Source organism: Pelophylax lessonae (genome assembly GCF_965119305.1).
Source record: "Pelophylax lessonae genome assembly, chromosome: 1".
In the NCBI taxonomy this organism is placed as follows: Eukaryota; Metazoa; Chordata; class Amphibia; order Anura; family Ranidae; genus Pelophylax; species Pelophylax lessonae.
Window position 1 is genome coordinate 794,705,392 of NC_138768.1, and position 21,560 is coordinate 794,726,951.

General features: G+C 40.4%; 1 protein-coding gene across 2 annotated transcripts in view; it reads right to left on the reverse strand.

Annotated features, from left to right (window-relative positions):
• Positions 1–21,560, reverse strand: part of CRMP1 (collapsin response mediator protein 1) — a 182,077-nt gene that overhangs the window by 34,523 nt on the left and 125,994 nt on the right. The gene's annotated exons all lie outside the window — the stretch shown is intronic.

Consider the following 21,560-nt stretch of genomic DNA (forward strand, 5'->3'; position numbering starts at 1 on the left):
TTAGAAGAAACGGGAATACATATTATACATATAGGATCATATCACAAATACAGACTCTCTGTCTCAGCTGAGAACAGGTCAGAGAAATACTTACTCGTAATTGGCACTTCCTCACAGAGGATAATATAATCTCAAGATATGTTCAAATATAATCTCAAAATATGTTCATAGTAGCCTGGAGATGGTATATCGAAAATCCAAATCTGTGAGAGATAGTCTGGTCCACAGCCATTATTCACCCTCAGATGTTTCTGAGGGAGCCGCGGGGGGGGGGGGGGAGGGAGTAGTCACCTACCCTTGTGGTGGGTGTGGCCAGTGCCCATGGGTGCTGGATACCCTCTTACTTCCAAGAAGAGGGATCTTTAAATCAAAATTCTTTGCAGATTGTCAGACGGAGGGAGTTGTCTATATTGCTAATTGTATTTGCAGATCATTCTATATTGGAAAAACAAAAAGGACATTTGGGTGACGTATATAGGACCACCTATATCATATTGATGTGGGGCTCCTACATAAGCTCATTGGAAAACATGTGGGTCTGGGGCATAGCTATGACCTGAAAGTAATCTCCTTTTTGTCCTTGAAAAAATCCCCCATAATCCCTGAGGAGGCGATTTTGATTACCAAATACTAAAACATGAGGCAAAATGGATATACAATTTAAAGGCAACTTCTCCGCCGGAGTTAAACACAGCAATGTCTTTTAAGCCATTTATCTTTAATTCCATTTGCCACCATGGAATTAGGAATTATCTTGTAACTTAAAAATATGCATGCACTGACCTTCCTTCCCTCCATTTATTTAATGTATGTTAATTTAGAATTATTTCCAAGGAATGTTTTTCATGTTAATTTGTTTATATGATGTATATAAGCTATGGTTAATGTCCACTGTGCCTGTAGACGTTGTGATCTATCTATGGGGATGTAATGGCTGTAGTTTCTGTAATGAGCACTTGGGCGCCAAGCCAGGATGGGAGAGGATTTGATTTCCCTTAGCCGTCCTGACCCAGCTGAAGTTCTCCCTCCGGCCGGGAATGGAGCTGTGGTGCGGCGCTGGCCGGGTTCGCAGTGTCTTTGTGCTTGCAGGCCACACGCATGTGCATGAAGCTGGGCGTCCGCGCTTGATATGACGTAGTGGGCCATGTTATGGCCCTGTCATATCCAGTGGGACTGCACTATTTAAGCGAGCCGGCAGGATTGGGCACCAGATGCGGCTCCTGAGATGTGGCTACTTTTTTGAACATACAAGCTGGATACAGAGAGGCAATAACTCATCCTTGATGTTGGCAGTGGCGGATCACCACACCACTGTACCATATAGTCCTATATAGATACTAATCTAGCAAGAATGGTGTTCCCCTGTACATCTAGCTAGGTGCCACTATATGTTATTAGAGATATGGTGAAGGTTAACCCTCTACACATATATTGGCATTGACATAATATGATGTACAGTACTGCCTGGTCTGTGAAGGGGAATGACAGGACCTCTTTCTAGTTGCTGGCAACCATTTTCTAGCTTGACCTGTGTAACACCATTTTCTTTCTTACAACTGTGACTTGTAATGACTTGTTTCAGTTAAGGTTACTTTAAGTCTTTAGTTAAACATGAACAATGACCTAAGTAAATCACCCGATATGTTCTGACATTTCAAGATAAAGATACATCCCCACTTCCTTTGTACCTAACACATTCTGCTTCCTTTTATTCTAAGTTGAGCTATAGGGTCTAGACAAGGCGTATTTTGCAATTTCTAACGAACATTCTGTATTAACCCATTGTTCAACTTTTGTGAGAACTTGACTCTTCCTGAGAGTATCCACTCCCCCTCCCAACTGTATTTCCTGTTCAATACTGTGTATAATAGTTACCCCGCTTTGAAAATAAAGTTAAGAATGTTTTAGACTGAGCAGTGGTTGCACGTGTCTTCTTTAACAGGATAAAACATTCTCCAGAGCTCTGCTTTATTTTGCATAGAACAGACTAGATTGAGCCAATAAGTCAGGGACTTATGATATACATATACATTTAAGGTATCTAGGGTGAATATTAAGAGAAATCACCTTCAGAATTGGGGGCTCGTCCGGGATCGGAGAGAGAGCGGCCATCACGGGTCCAAGGATTCACCGGTCTGGGTAAGGAGATATTTTATTTTATCTGTTTGCCTGTCCGGTGGGACTTGGCCGTTTGGCCCTGGTTCCGTTCTTTGAGCCATAGACACCAAACGCTCAGGGAGCGTGTTGGATAATAGAGCAGCTCTGGGAGACGCTCTGGATCTTTACATATATATATATATATATAGAAGCTTCAGGGAAGCTTGAATACTAATATATATAGAGAGGCTTCAGGGAAGCCAGAATAATATTTTTCAGGGAAAGATATTATATGTTAGGTTGTTGAACCTGAATACGTTCTGGGAATGTATCGAGACAGTGTCTCTGGGAGACACAGGATTTGTCATTTATAAGGAAAGACAATATCCGGGGCTTCTGGGAAGCCCAGGGGATTTTTTCTCGAGAAGAATCCCGTTCCTCTGGGAGGGACAAATAAAACGTCTCTGGGAGGCATTGAAGCTGTCTTCAACGACGACAGTATTTTTTTATTTGGGTTTCAGGGAAGCCCAGGGGGTTTTAGGAAAACCCCGTTCCTTTAGTGAATAATAAATAGATGTCAGTCTGTTCTGTGTAGAAAAAAAGAAACTACCCCTTTTCTTGCTAACATCTTTCTATCGCATAGAACTGTAAGATTTAGAGTATAAGATAATTTGTTTGTGTGACCTAACAAAAGCTTATTTAGTAAGTAGATAAGTTCGTTCATCACGTGATTGTTTTGTTATTTCATTTTGTTATGCCATTTGAAAATATTGTCATATTGTATTGGAGTATTATATTGCTGGTTTGACATATATGGAAACTGTGTCTATAATTATATATGACTTGTAAAAATTGCGCCTGCTGACTGTTAATATAACACTGATAGCGACAGTTTCATTATTACTGTAAAAATTGACTGACCGATCGTGGGTTATCAGACAAATCAAGATAAATGTTTATTACGTGTATTGTTTGTTTGTCTATAATGGTAGGAAAGCCTTCTTGATAGCCACTATACCAGGGAGTATAAGGTGTAATTTACATACACCAAATGGTTTTTCAGGAGGGGTTTTTTAACCATAAAGAGGACCCAGATACATTTAAATGATTTTGTGAATGTGTAAATCTTAGAGACATGTTTTGTTTATGGTTTTGTGAAATTATACTGAAGGTTTAGGTCTGATGCTGGCCATACATGATACAATTTTCTTACAATTTTCAGTGCTGTTTTCTTGAAATTTACCTTCAGCTATGTAGTACAAACGTCTGCCTAATTGAATACAAATGAATGTGTTTAATTTTGACCTTTTATTATGAGGTTTGTGGTGGATCTAACAGAAAATTGTACGATAAAGAGTTGTCTGGACATGTGTGGCCAGCCTTAGAGATATTAAGATACAAGTAAATCTTTTAGTAAATGTTTAGTTGTAATATAAAGTACATGGAAAAAGTGGGGCAAATTGGTTTATTTATGCCCCCTATTAGTACACAAAAAAAAAAAAAAAAACTACAAAGAGCTACTAGAAGTGAAAGTGAAAGTCTTTAAATACGTAGATATAGACCACAGCGATTGCCTATAGACAGAAGACGAGTGAGAATTTGGCGTTTTTGGGCAGTGAAGTGTCATTACTGAGTAGCACAGTCTTAGAATTCAAACATTTGCCGTTAATTTAAAGTCACAGTACATGTTAATTGTAAAACAGCAAGTTTCTGATTGGGCTACTAAAACTTTGTAAGGTTTTCAAAAAAAGCCATAACAGAGAGCGATGTGGCTGGCTCTTTTGATCTGTCTAAAGAAAAGCAGCCTGTCAGGGCGCATTTCCAAGGACCTTATCAGAAGAGGCAAATCAAAGAGTAGGACATTTTCAACATAGGTCCCCCTATAATAATAATATTACCTTACAAATACCCCTGACCACACCTGCACCCCACGGTTTCATTCTCCAAGGCAGGTGTAGTTTTCTTCGTAATGTCAGACGAGCAGAAAATGTTTATGTGTCAGATACATTTAAAACTAGTACATTTCCTTACGTGAGGGGAAAAGAGGGGGGGTCACTGCTGCAAATGCACTTCTGCATTAGTTCCCTAATTCAGAACAGTTGTAGAATCCCCATACATATGCAATTATTTTTATAGAATTTTTTAGAAGTTTTTCCATTTATACATTTGTGCCCATCTTGTATGAGCGTAGTAATAATGAATAAAAACACTATTTTATTAGAAAAAGAAAAAATATAAATTGCCGTTGTCGGCAGGATATTTTGAAGTTATTTTTTATAGAATTATAGATAATGAAAAATTATATTTGGCAAATGGTCTCCTATGTGAAGGGGAGCCTTCCTGCAAAATTTTGAAAATTGGCTACTTGCCAAGAAAGCGTTCAAATGTCATATCTTTATTCCTGTCATAATTATGGAATTTATTTTTGGACAGAAAGAGTTACCGCAATTAGTGTGACCATTGGACCCTGTTGGCACAGAGCCAAAAGTTTCAAATCAGATTAACTTTTTATCTGATTATAGTTTTTAAATTATGTTTTATGTGTATCCTCTATTAAAAGAGGGGAACCTCTGGCCAGATTTTTGTTAGAATCTGAAAAAAAAAAAAAAAAAAAAAAAAAAGTTTTTTAGGAAAATTGGCACTAAGCCAAAAAGTTTTTTAGTTCTTTATCTGATCATAGCATGCAAGTGGTATCTGATGTGCCATCTCTACTGACAGCCATACCATCCGATGCTACCCACTGTACAGTGATTGGTTTAAGTAGTGTGTTTTTTTCAAGCGTCCTATTGGACGAGGAGACACAGCCATCTTTGTTTCTTATTTTTCAGTCCAGGTAACTTACCTGGTGTAGAAATGCCTTAGGGCCAAGCAGACAATTCAATTGTCCGCTCTATAGTTCTCCAGACCATGCAAGAGGGGATGGACACCTGCTCATGGGTCAGTCCCGCTACAATATGTGGATAACATATGTAGTCACTCTGTGGAGGCCAGTCAGAGCGAGTGAGTTTATTGAAGAAATGTACATGTATGTGGACACAAAGTGTCACAGGAATTATGACAATAGTGTCAGGAAAGTGTTGTTTACCTTGGTGTTGTTCTCACAGGTGATAGTAGAGTCAGTCATATAAGAAGTGGGTCTTGCCAGCCCACAGTGGGTCTTGCCCGCCCACAGGATCATTAATTGTTATGGATCCAGACTGCTCCTATCTATAATAACATTTTGAGACAAACCACAGGTCCAGAAATGTCACCAGAAATGTTAAATGCGTTTATATATCTGAAAAATGCTATGGTTGTAGCGCCTGCACTGGGCCTCCCAAATCATGGAAAAATGTTTTGTGTTTATGCAAGGGACAATTGTAAGACCATGGCAGGTGTACTTACCCAGGAGTATGGTGGAAAACTTTGCCCTATAGTTTTTGTCCAAAGATGCTCGCAGTCCAGGCCTAAAGGCATGCCTGAAGTGACTCCGAACATAGCACAAAGCATCTTGTGAGATGGTAATAGGGATGGCCACATCATTTGCCCTAGGTAGGCCCCAGTTTTAAATGGGCTACTGGTATTAAAGGTTGTGTTACACCACAACATAATATATAGGCAGCCATAGAGGGAGCAGAGGATGTTTTTGTAGTTAATTTCCTGCTCCAAGCCAAAAGATCACACATTATTGAAGCTACAAACACATACTACAGAACAGGTTTTAAGGACTTAGGTGATGTTTTAGAAAAAGTTGAGAATCGCCTTTTTCTAAAAGAGGGGAGCTCTTGTGTGTATCCCCGCAGCTAGCGCCCCACTGTTTATTGCCTAGTATTATGGAATAGGACACAGGGGGTGGGAAAGAACATATGAAGTATTGCTGACAGTTTAGTGCAAGCATATGTTGCTAGATGCATCACTTGTATTAGAAACAAACAGACCAAACATGAGCATCTCCAATACCCATCAAACCCATTCACACATCTACAAATAGATTTCACATATAGGCCTAAAGCAGGGAAGAAATAAGAGTTCTTTTTAGTCAAATAGTGGACGTGTTTAGCAGATGAGTGGAAGCTTTTAGGACCACAAAAAGGGAGATGCCCACACGGTGGCATGCATTCTCAATCAGGAGATTATTCCTGGATGGGGGTGCCTGCCTTGGAGTAGGCTTAATTATGCTCCAATTTTCATATCAAAAATATGCCAGGAACTAGTTAAAATCTTGAAAATAGATTATTATCCGCAGAGTTCAGGTATAATGGAAAGAATGAATAGCACAAATAAAGAGTAATTGAAACTTAAGAATCAAGTGGAACGGAACGAAAAGTTGCTCGCACCTTTTCTTTTCTTTTTACAGGAAAATACCCATCCCTTCAGAGAAGGAGACGTAGTGGTGATGAAGCTGCTGCCCAAAGGAAAGAAACAAAAGGATTTCGCCTACGGCCCAGAGACCACCGTGGTAGCAGTTACCAGGATCGCTGTTTTGACCGAACACAGCCCTACTTGGATCCATGCCACTAGAGTGAAGTTGGTGCAGACAGGACCTGAGCCAGAGGATCCAGAAGCAAGCAAGAAGGTACTAACGGGGGCAGACCGCCCTGACCTTGAACAGGAGGATCCAGAAGCAAGAGAGGTACTAACAGGGGCAAATTGCCCTGACCTTGAACAGGAGAGTCAAGAAAAGGGGGTACTGACAGGGGCAGACCGCCCAGACCCTGTAGAAAATGACTTTTCCAGTTGCACCGGACTCAGGCAAACTGTGGCTGCTGATAATCCTGATTCCATTTTCAGTGTTTTCCCTTGTATGGACTGTTACTAACTGTATCTATCACCCAGAAGATTTGGGTGTCATGCGGACCATACCCTGCATATGAGACGCATAACAGAACAAAGAGAGAATTGAGTATTGAGCATGATGTAGATGAGAATCCACCCACTTTTCATAGTGAAATGTTATTAACAAAATTTAAATATGCTTATGCTAATAAGTCAGGTTTTGAGAAATGTTGGATATGTAGTAAACTCCATCCAGAAACAGCCCGCATCCCTCTTATTGCTGTCCCTTTGAATATTACACAGTTCCTTAATGAAACCTCTGCTACTTTAACTAATGTGCCAAGTAATAATAATATCACCTTCCCAGTAGATGGTAGAAGCCATTTCCCAGACTGGTGTTTCAGCCTGGGAAATAACACACGTGTTAACCCTTCTATTTGCAAAAAGTCAATTCTTAATATTACTTCCTGCCAAGTCCCACCAGGAGACTCGTGTTCCCTGTTTGACATATCAAGTCCTAGCTTAAATAAGACCATAAGGGATAATTACCAGAATTTCTCTAAAGACATACAACAAATATTGGACCACCTTGTAACTGCAGTCCAAATAGACGCCTACAAGAATACATTGCCCAGAGACCCTTTTCACTGGGAAAGAGTATATATGTATGTTGTGGGAGGGAATGTTACCCCTGGGTCCCCCTCCATGTCTCAGGGTGGTGTTATTTAGCTTCAGTGGTCCCAATTATGGAAGTTGTGGATAATGACAACAATGAGCACATGCTTGAAGCAAGTGCACATCCAAGATACCCTTTAAGACATAGAATCAAAAGAGATCTGTTCAGCAAGGGAGACCTCGCGTGGGCGTGGCTCCCTTCCTGGACTGGGTGGTCAATCGATATGATGAAAAAATTAAATAATTATTCTGGAATCATTGATGAGATAATGGACAAGAATTCAGATGATATTAAGTTGCTGAATCTTGAACAAAGGGGCATTAGGAAGAAGTTAGAATTACATGATCTAGCTATAGAAAGTATGAGTGCTGCATTGACTGGCCTCTGTGAGCATACTGAGGACTATGAATGTTGCACTTGGATATACAATACCACTTTGGAAATGCCAAATTATTATGACATAATTGCCCAACACAGAAAGGAGGTCAATAAGTTGCAAGAAGAGGCCCGTAACATTGCTAAAAGCTGGGATCCCTTTGTAGGTATGGGAGGTTTTGGTTTTGGAGGAGTGTTTTCCTGGTTAAAAGACATTGCTATGATGATTGTGATGATTTTACTTTTTCTATTATTTTATATGCATTTTTTAAGCTTATTATGTGTTTAATCGCTAAAACCACAAAGAACCCAGACTCAGCTAGCAGAGGGGGATCTTATGTAAGTTTGTACTTTAACAGAGATGCTGAAAATGTTGACACATTTCTAACAGCTAGACAAGGTGTTCTGACCCAACAAACCCAAAACCCCTTTCGATTACCAGGAATATGTAAAGTTTTATAAAGCTAAGAAAGCTAAGTCTACCGTTTAGGTGGGCAGGTTTAGGTCCTTATTTGATTATACTAAGGAAACAAAGGACATTGTCGCCTAACCTGTTATTCCTTTCCAGCGAGGCCTTGTGTCCTCTGATGACACCGTATAAATGATGAGGAGAAAAATCATGCATGTGTAGTTATGATTTTTTAGAGGGGATTGAAGGGGAATGACAGGACCTCTTTCTAGTTGCTGGCAACCATTTTCTAGCTTGACCTGTGTAACACCATTTTCTTTCTTACAACTGTGACTTGTAATGACTTGTTTCAGTTAAGGTTACTTTAAGTCTTTAGTTAAACATGAACAATGACCTAAGTAAATCACCCGATATGTTCTGACATTTCAAGATAAAGATACATCCCCACTTCCTTTGTACCTAACACATTCTGCTTCCTTTTATTCTAAGTTGAGCTATAGGGTCTAGACAAGGCGTATTTTGCAATTTCTAACGAACATTCTGTATTAACCCATTGTTCAACTTTTGTGAGAACTTGACTCTTCCTGAGAGTATCCACTCCCCCTCCCAACTGTATTTCCTGTTCAATACTGTGTATAATAGTTACCCCGCTTTGAAAATAAAGTTAAGAATGTTTTAGACTGAGCAGTGGTTGCACGTGTCTTCTTTAACAGGATAAAACATTCTCCAGAGCTCTGCTTTATTTTGCATAGAACAGACTAGATTGAGCCAATAAGTCAGGGACTTATGATATACATATACATTTAAGGTATCTAGGGTGAATATTAAGAGAAATCACCTTCAGAATTGGGGGCTCGTCCGGGATCGGAGAGAGAGCGGCCATCACGGGTCCAAGGATTCACCGGTCTGGGTAAGGAGATATTTTATTTTATCTGTTTGCCTGTCCGGTGGGACTTGGCCGTTTGGCCCTGGTTCCGTTCTTTGAGCCATAGACACCAAACGCTCAGGGAGCGTGTTGGATAATAGAGCAGCTCTGGGAGACGCTCTGGATCTTTACATATATATATATATATAGAAGCTTCAGGGAAGCTTGAATACTAATATATATAGAGAGGCTTCAGGGAAGCCAGAATAATATTTTTCAGGGAAAGATATTATATGTTAGGTTGTTGAACCTGAATACGTTCTGGGAATGTATCGAGACAGTGTCTCTGGGAGACACAGGATTTGTCATTTATAAGGAAAGACAATATCCGGGGCTTCTGGGAAGCCCAGGGGATTTTTTCTCGAGAAGAATCCCGTTCCTCTGGGAGGGACAAATAAAACGTCTCTGGGAGGCATTGAAGCTGTCTTCAACGACGACAGTATTTTTTTATTTGGGTTTCAGGGAAGCCCAGGGGGTTTTAGGAAAACCCCGTTCCTTTAGTGAATAATAAATAGATGTCAGTCTGTTCTGTGTAGAAAAAAAGAAACTACCCCTTTTCTTGCTAACATCTTTCTATCGCATAGAACTGTAAGATTTAGAGTATAAGATAATTTGTTTGTGTGACCTAACAAAAGCTTATTTAGTAAGTAGATAAGTTCGTTCATCACGTGATTGTTTTGTTATTTCATTTTGTTATGCCATTTGAAAATATTGTCATATTGTATTGGAGTATTATATTGCTGGTTTGACATATATGGAAACTGTGTCTATAATTATATATGACTTGTAAAAATTGCGCCTGCTGACTGTTAATATAACACTGATAGCGACAGTTTCATTATTACTGTAAAAATTGACTGACCGATCGTGGGTTATCAGACAAATCAAGATAAATGTTTATTATGTGTATTGTTTGTTTGTCTATAATGGTAGGAAAGCCTTCTTGATGGCCACTATACCAGGGAGTATAAGGTGTAATTTACATACACCAAATGGTTTTTCAGGAGGGGTTTTTTAACCATAAAGAGGACCCAGATACATTTAAATGATTTTGTGAATGTGTAAATCTTAGAGACATGTTTTGTTTATGGTTTTGTGAAATTATACTGAAGGTTTAGGTCTGATGCTGGCCATACATGATACAATTTTCTTACAATTTTCAGTGCTGTTTTCTTGAAATTTACCTTCAGCTATGTAGTACAAACGTCTGCCTAATTGAATACAAATGAATGTGTTTAATTTTGACCTTTTATTATGAGGTTTGTGGTGGATCTAACAGAAAATTGTACGATAAAGAGTTGTCTGGACATGTGTGGCCAGCCTTAGAGATATTAAGATACAAGTAAATCTTTTAGTAAATGTTTAGTTGTAATATAAAGTACATGGAAAAAGTGGGGCAAATTGGTTTATTTATGCCCCCTATTAGTACACAAAAAAAAAAAAAAAAACTACAAAGAGCTACTAGAAGTGAAAGTGAAAGTCTTTAAATACGTAGATATAGACCACAGCGATTGCCTATAGACAGAAGACGAGTGAGAATTTGGCGTTTTTGGGCAGTGAAGTGTCATTACTGAGTAGCACAGTCTTAGAATTCAAACATTTGCCGTTAATTTAAAGTCACAGTACATGTTAATTGTAAAACAGCAAGTTTCTGATTGGGCTACTAAAACTTTGTAAGGTTTTCAAAAAAAGCCATAACAGAGAGCGATGTGGCTGGCTCTTTTGATCTGTCTAAAGAAAAGCAGCCTGTCAGGGCGCATTTCCAAGGACCTTATCAGAAGAGGCAAATCAAAGAGTAGGACATTTTCAACATAGGTCCCCCTATAATAATAATATTACCTTACAAATACCCCTGACCACACCTGCACCCCACGGTTTCATTCTCCAAGGCAGGTGTAGTTTTCTTCGTAATGTCAGACGAGCAGAAAATGTTTATGTGTCAGATACATTTAAAACTAGTACATTTCCTTACGTGAGGGGAAAAGAGGGGGGGTCACTGCTGCAAATGCACTTCTGCATTAGTTCCCTAATTTAGAACAGTTGTAGAATCCCCATACATATGCAATTATTTTTATAGAATTTTTTAGAAGTTTTTCCATTTATACATTTGTGCCCATCTTGTATGAGCGTAGTAATAATGAATAAAAACACTATTTTATTAGAAAAAGAAAAAATATAAATTGCCGTTGTCGGCAGGATATTTTGAAGTTATTTTTTATAGAATTATAGATAATGAAAAATTATATTTGGCAAATGGTCTCCTATGTGAAGGGGAGCCTTCCTGCAAAATTTTGAAAATTGGCTACTTGCCAAGAAAGCGTTCAAATGTCATATCTTTATTCCTGTCATAATTATGGAATTTATTTTTGGACAGAAAGAGTTACCGCAATTAGTGTGACCATTGGACCCTGTTGGCACAGAGCCAAAAGTTTCAAATCAGATTAACTTTTTATCTGATTATAGTTTTTAAATTATGTTTTATGTGTATCCTCTATTAAAAGAGGGGAACCTCTGGCCAGATTTTTGTTAGAATCTGAAAAAAAAAAAAAAAAAAAAAAAAAAGTTTTTTAGGAAAATTGGCACTAAGCCAAAAAGTTTTTTAGTTCTTTATCTGATCATAGCATGCAAGTGGTATCTGATGTGCCATCTCTACTGACAGCCATACCATCCGATGCTACCCACTGTACAGTGATTGGTTTAAGTAGTGTGTTTTTTTCAAGCGTCCTATTGGACGAGGAGACACAGCCATCTTTGTTTCTTATTTTTCAGTCCAGGTAACTTACCTGGTGTAGAAATGCCTTAGGGCCAAGCAGACAATTCAATTGTCCGCTCTATAGTTCTCCAGACCATGCAAGAGGGGATGGACACCTGCTCATGGGTCAGTCCCGCTACAATATGTGGATAACATATGTAGTCACTCTGTGGAGGCCAGTCAGAGCGAGTGAGTTTATTGAAGAAATGTACATGTATGTGGACACAAAGTGTCACAGGAATTATGACAATAGTGTCAGGAAAGTGTTGTTTACCTTGGTGTTGTTCTCACAGGTGATAGTAGAGTCAGTCATATAAGAAGTGGGTCTTGCCAGCCCACAGTGGGTCTTGCCCGCCCACAGGATCATTAATTGTTATGGATCCAGACTGCTCCTATCTATAATAACATTTTGAGACAAACCACAGGTCCAGAAATGTCACCAGAAATGTTAAATGCGTTTATATATCTGAAAAATGCTATGGTTGTAGCGCCTGCACTGGGCCTCCCAAATCATGGAAAAATGTTTTGTGTTTATGCAAGGGACAATTGTAAGACCATGGCAGGTGTACTTACCCAGGAGTATGGTGGAAAACTTTGCCCTATAGTTTTTGTCCAAAGATGCTCGCAGTCCAGGCCTAAAGGCATGCCTGAAGTGACTCCGAACATAGCACAAAGCATCTTGTGAGATGGTAATAGGGATGGCCACATCATTTGCCCTAGGTAGGCCCCAGTTTTAAATGGGCTACTGGTATTAAAGGTTGTGTTACACCACAACATAATATATAGGCAGCCATAGAGGGAGCAGAGGATGTTTTTGTAGTTAATTTCCTGCTCCAAGCCAAAAGATCACACATTATTGAAGCTACAAACACATACTACAGAACAGGTTTTAAGGACTTAGGTGATGTTTTAGAAAAAGTTGAGAATCGCCTTTTTCTAAAAGAGGGGAGCTCTTGTGTGTATCCCCGCAGCTAGCGCCCCACTGTTTATTGCCTAGTATTATGGAATAGGACACAGGGGGTGGGAAAGAACATATGAAGTATTGCTGACAGTTTAGTGCAAGCATATGTTGCTAGATGCATCACTTGTATTAGAAACAAACAGACCAAACATGAGCATCTCCAATACCCATCAAACCCATTCACACATCTACAAATAGATTTCACATATAGGCCTAAAGCAGGGAAGAAATAAGAGTTCTTTTTAGTCAAATAGTGGACGTGTTTAGCAGATGAGTGGAAGCTTTTAGGACCACAAAAAGGGAGATGCCCACACGGTGGCATGCATTCTCAATCAGGAGATTATTCCTGGATGGGGGTGCCTGCCTTGGAGTAGGCTTAATTATGCTCCAATTTTCATATCAAAAATATGCCAGGAACTAGTTAAAATCTTGAAAATAGATTATTATCCGCAGAGTTCAGGTATAATGGAAAGAATGAATAGCACAAATAAAGAGTAATTGAAACTTAAGAATCAAGTGGAACGGAACGAAAAGTTGCTCGCACCTTTTCTTTTCTTTTTACAGGAAAATACCCATCCCTTCAGAGAAGGAGACGTAGTGGTGATGAAGCTGCTGCCCAAAGGAAAGAAACAAAAGGATTTCGCCTACGGCCCAGAGACCACCGTGGTAGCAGTTACCAGGATCGCTGTTTTGACCGAACACAGCCCTACTTGGATCCATGCCACTAGAGTGAAGTTGGTGCAGACAGGACCTGAGCCAGAGGATCCAGAAGCAAGCAAGAAGGTACTAACGGGGGCAGACCGCCCTGACCTTGAACAGGAGGATCCAGAAGCAAGAGAGGTACTAACAGGGGCAAATTGCCCTGACCTTGAACAGGAGAGTCAAGAAAAGGGGGTACTGACAGGGGCAGACCGCCCAGACCCTGTAGAAAATGACTTTTCCAGTTGCACCGGACTCAGGCAAACTGTGGCTGCTGATAATCCTGATTCCATTTTCAGTGTTTTCCCTTGTATGGACTGTTACTAACTGTATCTATCACCCAGAAGATTTGGGTGTCATGCGGACCATACCCTGCATATGAGACGCATAACAGAACAAAGAGAGAATTGAGTATTGAGCATGATGTAGATGAGAATCCACCCACTTTTCATAGTGAAATGTTATTAACAAAATTTAAATATGCTTATGCTAATAAGTCAGGTTTTGAGAAATGTTGGATATGTAGTAAACTCCATCCAGAAACAGCCCGCATCCCTCTTATTGCTGTCCCTTTGAATATTACACAGTTCCTTAATGAAACCTCTGCTACTTTAACTAATGTGCCAAGTAATAATAATATCACCTTCCCAGTAGATGGTAGAAGCCATTTCCCAGACTGGTGTTTCAGCCTGGGAAATAACACACGTGTTAACCCTTCTATTTGCAAAAAGTCAATTCTTAATATTACTTCCTGCCAAGTCCCACCAGGAGACTCGTGTTCCCTGTTTGACATATCAAGTCCTAGCTTAAATAAGACCATAAGGGATAATTACCAGAATTTCTCTAAAGACATACAACAAATATTGGACCACCTTGTAACTGCAGTCCAAATAGACGCCTACAAGAATACATTGCCCAGAGACCCTTTTCACTGGGAAAGAGTATATATGTATGTTGTGGGAGGGAATGTTACCCCTGGGTCCCCCTCCATGTCTCAGGGTGGTGTTATTTAGCTTCAGTGGTCCCAATTATGGAAGTTGTGGATAATGACAACAATGAGCACATGCTTGAAGCAAGTGCACATCCAAGATACCCTTTAAGACATAGAATCAAAAGAGATCTGTTCAGCAAGGGAGACCTCGCGTGGGCGTGGCTCCCTTCCTGGACTGGGTGGTCAATCGATATGATGAAAAAATTAAATAATTATTCTGGAATCATTGATGAGATAATGGACAAGAATTCAGATGATATTAAGTTGCTGAATCTTGAACAAAGGGGCATTAGGAAGAAGTTAGAATTACATGATCTAGCTATAGAAAGTATGAGTGCTGCATTGACTGGCCTCTGTGAGCATACTGAGGACTATGAATGTTGCACTTGGATATACAATACCACTTTGGAAATGCCAAATTATTATGACATAATTGCCCAACACAGAAAGGAGGTCAATAAGTTGCAAGAAGAGGCCCGTAACATTGCTAAAAGCTGGGATCCCTTTGTAGGTATGGGAGGTTTTGGTTTTGGAGGAGTGTTTTCCTGGTTAAAAGACATTGCTATGATGATTGTGATGATTTTACTTTTTCTATTATTTTATATGCATTTTTTAAGCTTATTATGTGTTTAATCGCTAAAACCACAAAGAACCCAGACTCAGCTAGCAGAGGGGGATCTTATGTAAGTTTGTACTTTAACAGAGATGCTGAAAATGTTGACACATTTCTAACAGCTAGACAAGGTGTTCTGACCCAACAAACCCAAAACCCCTTTCGATTACCAGGAATATGTAAAGTTTTATAAAGCTAAGAAAGCTAAGTCTACCGTTTAGGTGGGCAGGTTTAGGTCCTTATTTGATTATACTAAGGAAACAAAGGACATTGTCGCCTAACCTGTTATTCCTTTCCAGCGAGGCCTTGTGTCCTCTGATGACACCGTATAAATGATGAGGAGAAAAATCATGCATGTGTAGTTATGATTTTTTAGAGGGGATTGAAGGGGAATGACAGGACCTCTTTCTAGTTGCTGGCAACCATTTTCTAGCTTGACCTGTGTAACACCATTTTCTTTCTTACAACTGTGACTTGTAATGACTTGTTTCAGTTAAGGTTACTTTAAGTCTTTAGTTAAACATGAACAATGACCTAAGTAAATCACCCGATATGTTCTGACATTTCAAGATAAAGATACATCCCCACTTCCTTTGTACCTAACACATTCTGCTTCCTTTTATTCTAAGTTGAGCTATAGGGTCTAGACAAGGCGTATTTTGCAATTTCTAACGAACATTCTGTATTAACCCATTGTTCAACTTTTGTGAGAACTTGACTCTTCCTGAGAGTATCCACTCCCCCTCCCAACTGTATTTCCTGTTCAATACTGTGTATAATAGTTACCCCGCTTTGAAAATAAAGTTAAGAATGTTTTAGACTGAGCAGTGGTTGCACGTGTCTTCTTTAACAGGATAAAACATTCTCCAGAGCTCTGCTTTATTTTGCATAGAACAGACTAGATTGAGCCAATAAGTCAGGGACTTATGATATACATATACATTTAAGGTATCTAGGGTGAATATTAAGAGAAATCACCTTCAGTCTGTATGGTTGGCTCACCTATGGGGCCCTGCTGGGCCAGTGGACTCCATTGTTACGATGTATATGGAGGGGAATATGGGGACGAGTGTGTGGGGTGATGTGATTCAATGAAGAGGGGGGTAGAGAGGTGGGGGTTTGTTGGGGGTTGTTTAATGTGCTTGTTTTGCTGCATTGGGGTATATGAGTTGAGTGTCTCTGTGTGTGTGGGGGGGGGGGGCGGGGGGGATTGGGCTGTTTATGTTTTGTTGTGGTTAGTGGATGACGTTTTTGGTGGTTTGGATGTGGGTTTAGTATACAGGGGGGGTTTGTGTGTGGGTGGTTAAGTACATGGTGCAGACATTTTTGCCAGGTAGCTATATGCTCAATATTTGACTCCGGTGTATACCATACGTGCTTGGATGGTCCAGTGGTCTCTCTATGGCGGAGTTGGTGAGCACAGTTATGTTCTCATCTGAGACAGAGAGTCTGTATTTGTGATATGATCTTATATGTATAACATGTTTTCTCTTTTGATCTAAGACTTTGTGACAACTTAGTTAACATTGAGGGTCCCTGAGAAAGCGGAGTGCGAACAAAAGTTTGTCCTGCAAAACGCGTTTGACCTTCATTCTCCTCAATAACTAGTTGTGAATATATACACTGTATATGTGTAATGTTCTGGTACCTCTGGTACCCTTGTTCCATATTTCTCCTTTGCTAATTGCGTCCCATCTTGTGTAACAAGAGACGCATATACCTTTAAGACCGGATGACATCATTGCCGAGCGCCGCTATGAGCGGCTATTTCAATCGCCGGCTTTCTCTCACTCATCGCTCGTTCAAACCACATGTTCACCGCACCTTCTCCTGTGAAGTCGGAGCTGCTGACATTTTCTTTGCTGAACTGACGCCGGAACCTCGCCGCTGATCCGTATCTCGCTACGGGATCACCTCTCTATCTATGGACATTGTTACTACTAACCTATCTAAGTGATAAGTAACCCACAGGGGATTCCTTACTAACCAATCTCCTACTGTCATCTACTGCAATTACCAGGACTATCTATCTATCTATTCCATACCATCTGCATAGACTGTTAGCTCTTGGGACTACCTTCAACTATCCTTGCACTAGGTTACTCTGTCTAAGTATACTCCATCTGTGTCCTCTTACCATCTGCATTATACTAGACATCAGAACCTATCTGCTTTACCATCACCTGCAACTCTCCTAATACTACTCCTAGTAATCACCATACAAACCTGTCTCTCATCTATACATTCTCATATGTTCTATCCCTCCACTAAAACATCTGATTGAGTATATGTATATTGCATAACAGGCTGTACACCGTGATGAAGTCCTGAGAGTTGGATAGGTTTATTCAACAGTATCTCTACAAGGCTACTGAGTGTGATAATTCTGCAGCTGAAAATCCATCCATTAACAAAAACGCATGGACGTTACAGATTGAACGAGCCTTAAAAAAAATATGGATTCAGCAGAGTTACCCACTCATGTACTAAAATTAAAACAGCAAGTAGATGCATTGATCCTTGCGCTTACGGAGGTACAAAACGAAAATCAGACCTTGAGACAGCAGGTTGGCCGTCTCACACAGCTTTCTGCTACTCAGCCCCGTGAGCCTAAGATAAACCCTCCTCTAGTGTTTTCTGGTGATCGGAGCAAATTTCGTGAATTTAAAAACGCATGTCGTTTACTTTTTTTGTTAAAACCTCTAACCTACACCACTGACCAAATTAAAGTTTGTACCATCATCTCCTATTTAACGGGTGAACCCCGGACCTGGGCAGACGCTCTCTTTGAAAAGGATGATCCACTCCTTAATTCTTACCCTCTATTCCTAGCACAACTCGCTAGTTTATATGAAGACCCCAATAAGCAGAGTACCGCTGATACCCAGTTACGGGCCTTGAAACAAGGAAGGAGACCCGTTGAAGATTTCGTGGCAAATTTTAAAAGATGGTCCCCTGATTCAGGGTGGAACGACACATCTTTGAGAACGCAGTTTAGACTCGGCCTATCTGAGGCCGTTAAAGACGAGCTCGCCCGAGCGGATTTACCTGGCACTCTGGAGGGACTGATACAGACCAGTATCAATATTGACAGACGACTACGAGAAAGAAAGGCTGAGAAGATGGGCTCACCATTTTCCAGTCCTTCTCGGATGTTGCCTGCTGATCCTACTCCTATGGAGGTAGGAATGATACGCCCACCTCTGACCCTTTCTGAACGTGCCAGAAGGAAGACCGAACATCTCTGCATGTACTGCGCATCCCTGAATCATTTGATAAGCGGCTGTCCCCTTGTCCGCAGAAAAGAGGGTGAGTGTTCAAATGTCTTGCTAGGCGGACTCACAACTTCCTTTTCTAATCCTTATCTTTTTGTTCATTTAACATTGCAGTGGGACCAAACTAGGATCACCACCAAGGCTATGATCGACACAGGATCTTGTGGAAACTACATTGACATTTGTTTTGTCTCCCTTAATAAAATACCTATTGTTTCAAAACCCAAACCTGTCTCCGTTAGTTTTATTAACCTATCCTCTGGTCCTATCACCAGTCAGACACAGGCACTCCTTGTAACTGCTGACGAGTCTCATGTGGAGACCACCACCTTTGATGTGTTAACATCACCACATTTCCCAATCATTTTGGGACTTCCCTGGTTACACATACATTAACCAATCATCGATTGGAAAACAAGAACGCTAGCGTTCTCTTCCCACTATTGTGAAACGACGTGTAATCTCCCCACATTTGATAGGATCCTGTCTGTAGTGCCAGATGACATTATACCCAAGTGTTATCAGGACTTATCGGAGGTTTTCCTTGAAAAAAACGCTCAAATGCTACCTCCTCATAGGGACTATGATTGTTGTATCGATCTACTCCCTAATAGCAAGTTGCCCTTCGGACATGTTTATCCTCTCTCACAGGATGAACTCTCATCTTAAGGAGTATCTGGATGAGAACTTGGCAAAAGGATTCATCCGACCTTCTACTTCCTCCACTGCTGCTGGACTCTTCTTTGTCCGCAATAAGGATTCTAGCCTTAGGCCTATCATTGATTTCAGACAATTGAATGCCATTACAATAAAGGATCGTTATCCTTTACCTCTTATTCCTGAACTTATTGAACAGGTGCGTGGAGCTTCTCTCTTTTCAAAATTGGACCTAAAAGGGGCATACAATTTAATTTGAATCTGTAAAGGGGATGAATGGAAGACGGCATTCAGAACCAGATACCTTGTAATGCCATTTGGGCTATGTAATGCTCCCGCAGCCTTCCAACGGTTTATAAATGAGATATTCAGAGACTTGCTTGACGTTTGTGTTGTAGTATATTTGGACGATATACTTATCTATTCTCATTCCTTACCTGAGCACATAAAACATGTGAGACTTGTGTTGTCAAGACTACTTGCACATAACTTATATGTTAAATCAAAAAAATGTTTGTTTCATAAAGAGGAAGTACTATTCCTAGGATATATTATATCAAAAAATGGAATCAAGATGGACATGAGCAAAATATCCTGCATTCTAGATTGGCCTGTGCCAACCACTCGCAAAGCATTGCAAAGGTTCCTAGGATTCTCTAACTACTATAGGAAATTCATTAAGAACTTCTCTGCGATTGTGAAACCTCTCACACAACTCACAAGCACGAAGAAACCATTTAATTGGTCAAAAGAAGCAGATGGAGCATTCTGTCTGCTGAAATCAAGCTTCACTACTGCCCCCATACTATGCCATCCAGACCCATCCCTTCAATACGTCTTGGAGGTAGATGCGTCGAATATGGCAGTAGGAGCAGTTCTCTCACAACGACCAACAAACACCTCACCTCTTCACCCAGTTGCTTTCTTCTCAAAGTCATTAAGCAGCCACGAGGTGAACTACCCAGTAGGAGAGAAGGAGTTATTAGCCATAAAACTGGCATTAGAGAATTGGCGACATCTACTTGAGGGCACTCAATTGCCAATCCTGATATATACTGATCACAAAAACCTTCAATACCTTCAGACTAATAGAACTCTTTCCCACCGGCAGGTTCGGTGGTCGTTATTCTTTCTGAGGTTTAATTTTTTAGTGACTTATACGCCCGCAGACAAAAATAAAAAAGCGGATGCACTTTCACGACTAGCCGAGAAAGATTCTACCGAGGTTCCCTCAGTTCCTATAATACCACTTGAACGTATTATCGGTGTCATTGCTCCCTGAAGGAAGAGATTTTGCACAGCATAGGACTGGACTCACCTCCACCACAACTAACTACTGACGCAGAAGGCTTCCTCTATTACAACGATAAATTATACATACCCCCTACTATGCAAACCAAGATCTTGGAATTGTCGCATGATGTACCTATGGCAGGACATATGGGTATGACTAAAACTTTAAATCTACTTACTAGGCAGTTTTGGTGGCCAGACATGAAGACAACCGCAAAAAAGTTCGTTTCATCTTGTGATATCTGTGCAAGGTCTAAAATCGACAACACTAAACCATCGGGGTTACTTTGTAGTTTACCGATACCCCAGGTTCCGTGGGAAGTGGTGTCCTTAGACTTCATAGTGGAACTACCACCTTCCAAGGGATTCAACACCATCTTGGTATCAGTGTACCATCTGACCAAGATGGCACATTTTACTCCTATCCGAAGACTACCTTCGTCCAAACAAACAGCGGAATTACTTGTGAAACATGTCTTTAAGTTACATGGTATTCCAAAAACACTGCTGTCTGACCGTGGTTCACAATTCATCTCAAAGTTTTGGCTAGCTCTATGTCAGATACTACGAATAGAGCGTAAACTTACTTCTCCATACCACCCTCAGACCAACGGACAGACAGAGAGAGTTAACCAGTGCATTGAACAGTATCTGCGTTGCTATACTTCGTATCTACAGGACGATTGGGCAGATCTCCTCCCGCTGGCGGAATTCGCCTATAACAACGCGACTCATAGCACTACTAAACAAAGTCCATTTTACCTAAATTACGGGTTTCATCCCACACTCCTTCCACCACGTATCTTGCCATCAAGTAATCCAGTGGCATCTGATTATCTTGCCCAGATAAAGGATTCTCTGGGATTACTCAACAATACCATATCACATGCTCATAGCCAACAAAAGAGGTACTACGACCTCCGTAGGAAACCCTCTCCCCAATATGCCATTGGGGATCTTGTTTGGCTTTCTACAAAAAATCTGAGATTAAAAATCCCTAGTAAAAAACTTGGACCTCTATTTCTGGGACCTTTCCCAATAGAGAAGCTTATTGGAAAAGCTGCAGTACAACTCACATTACC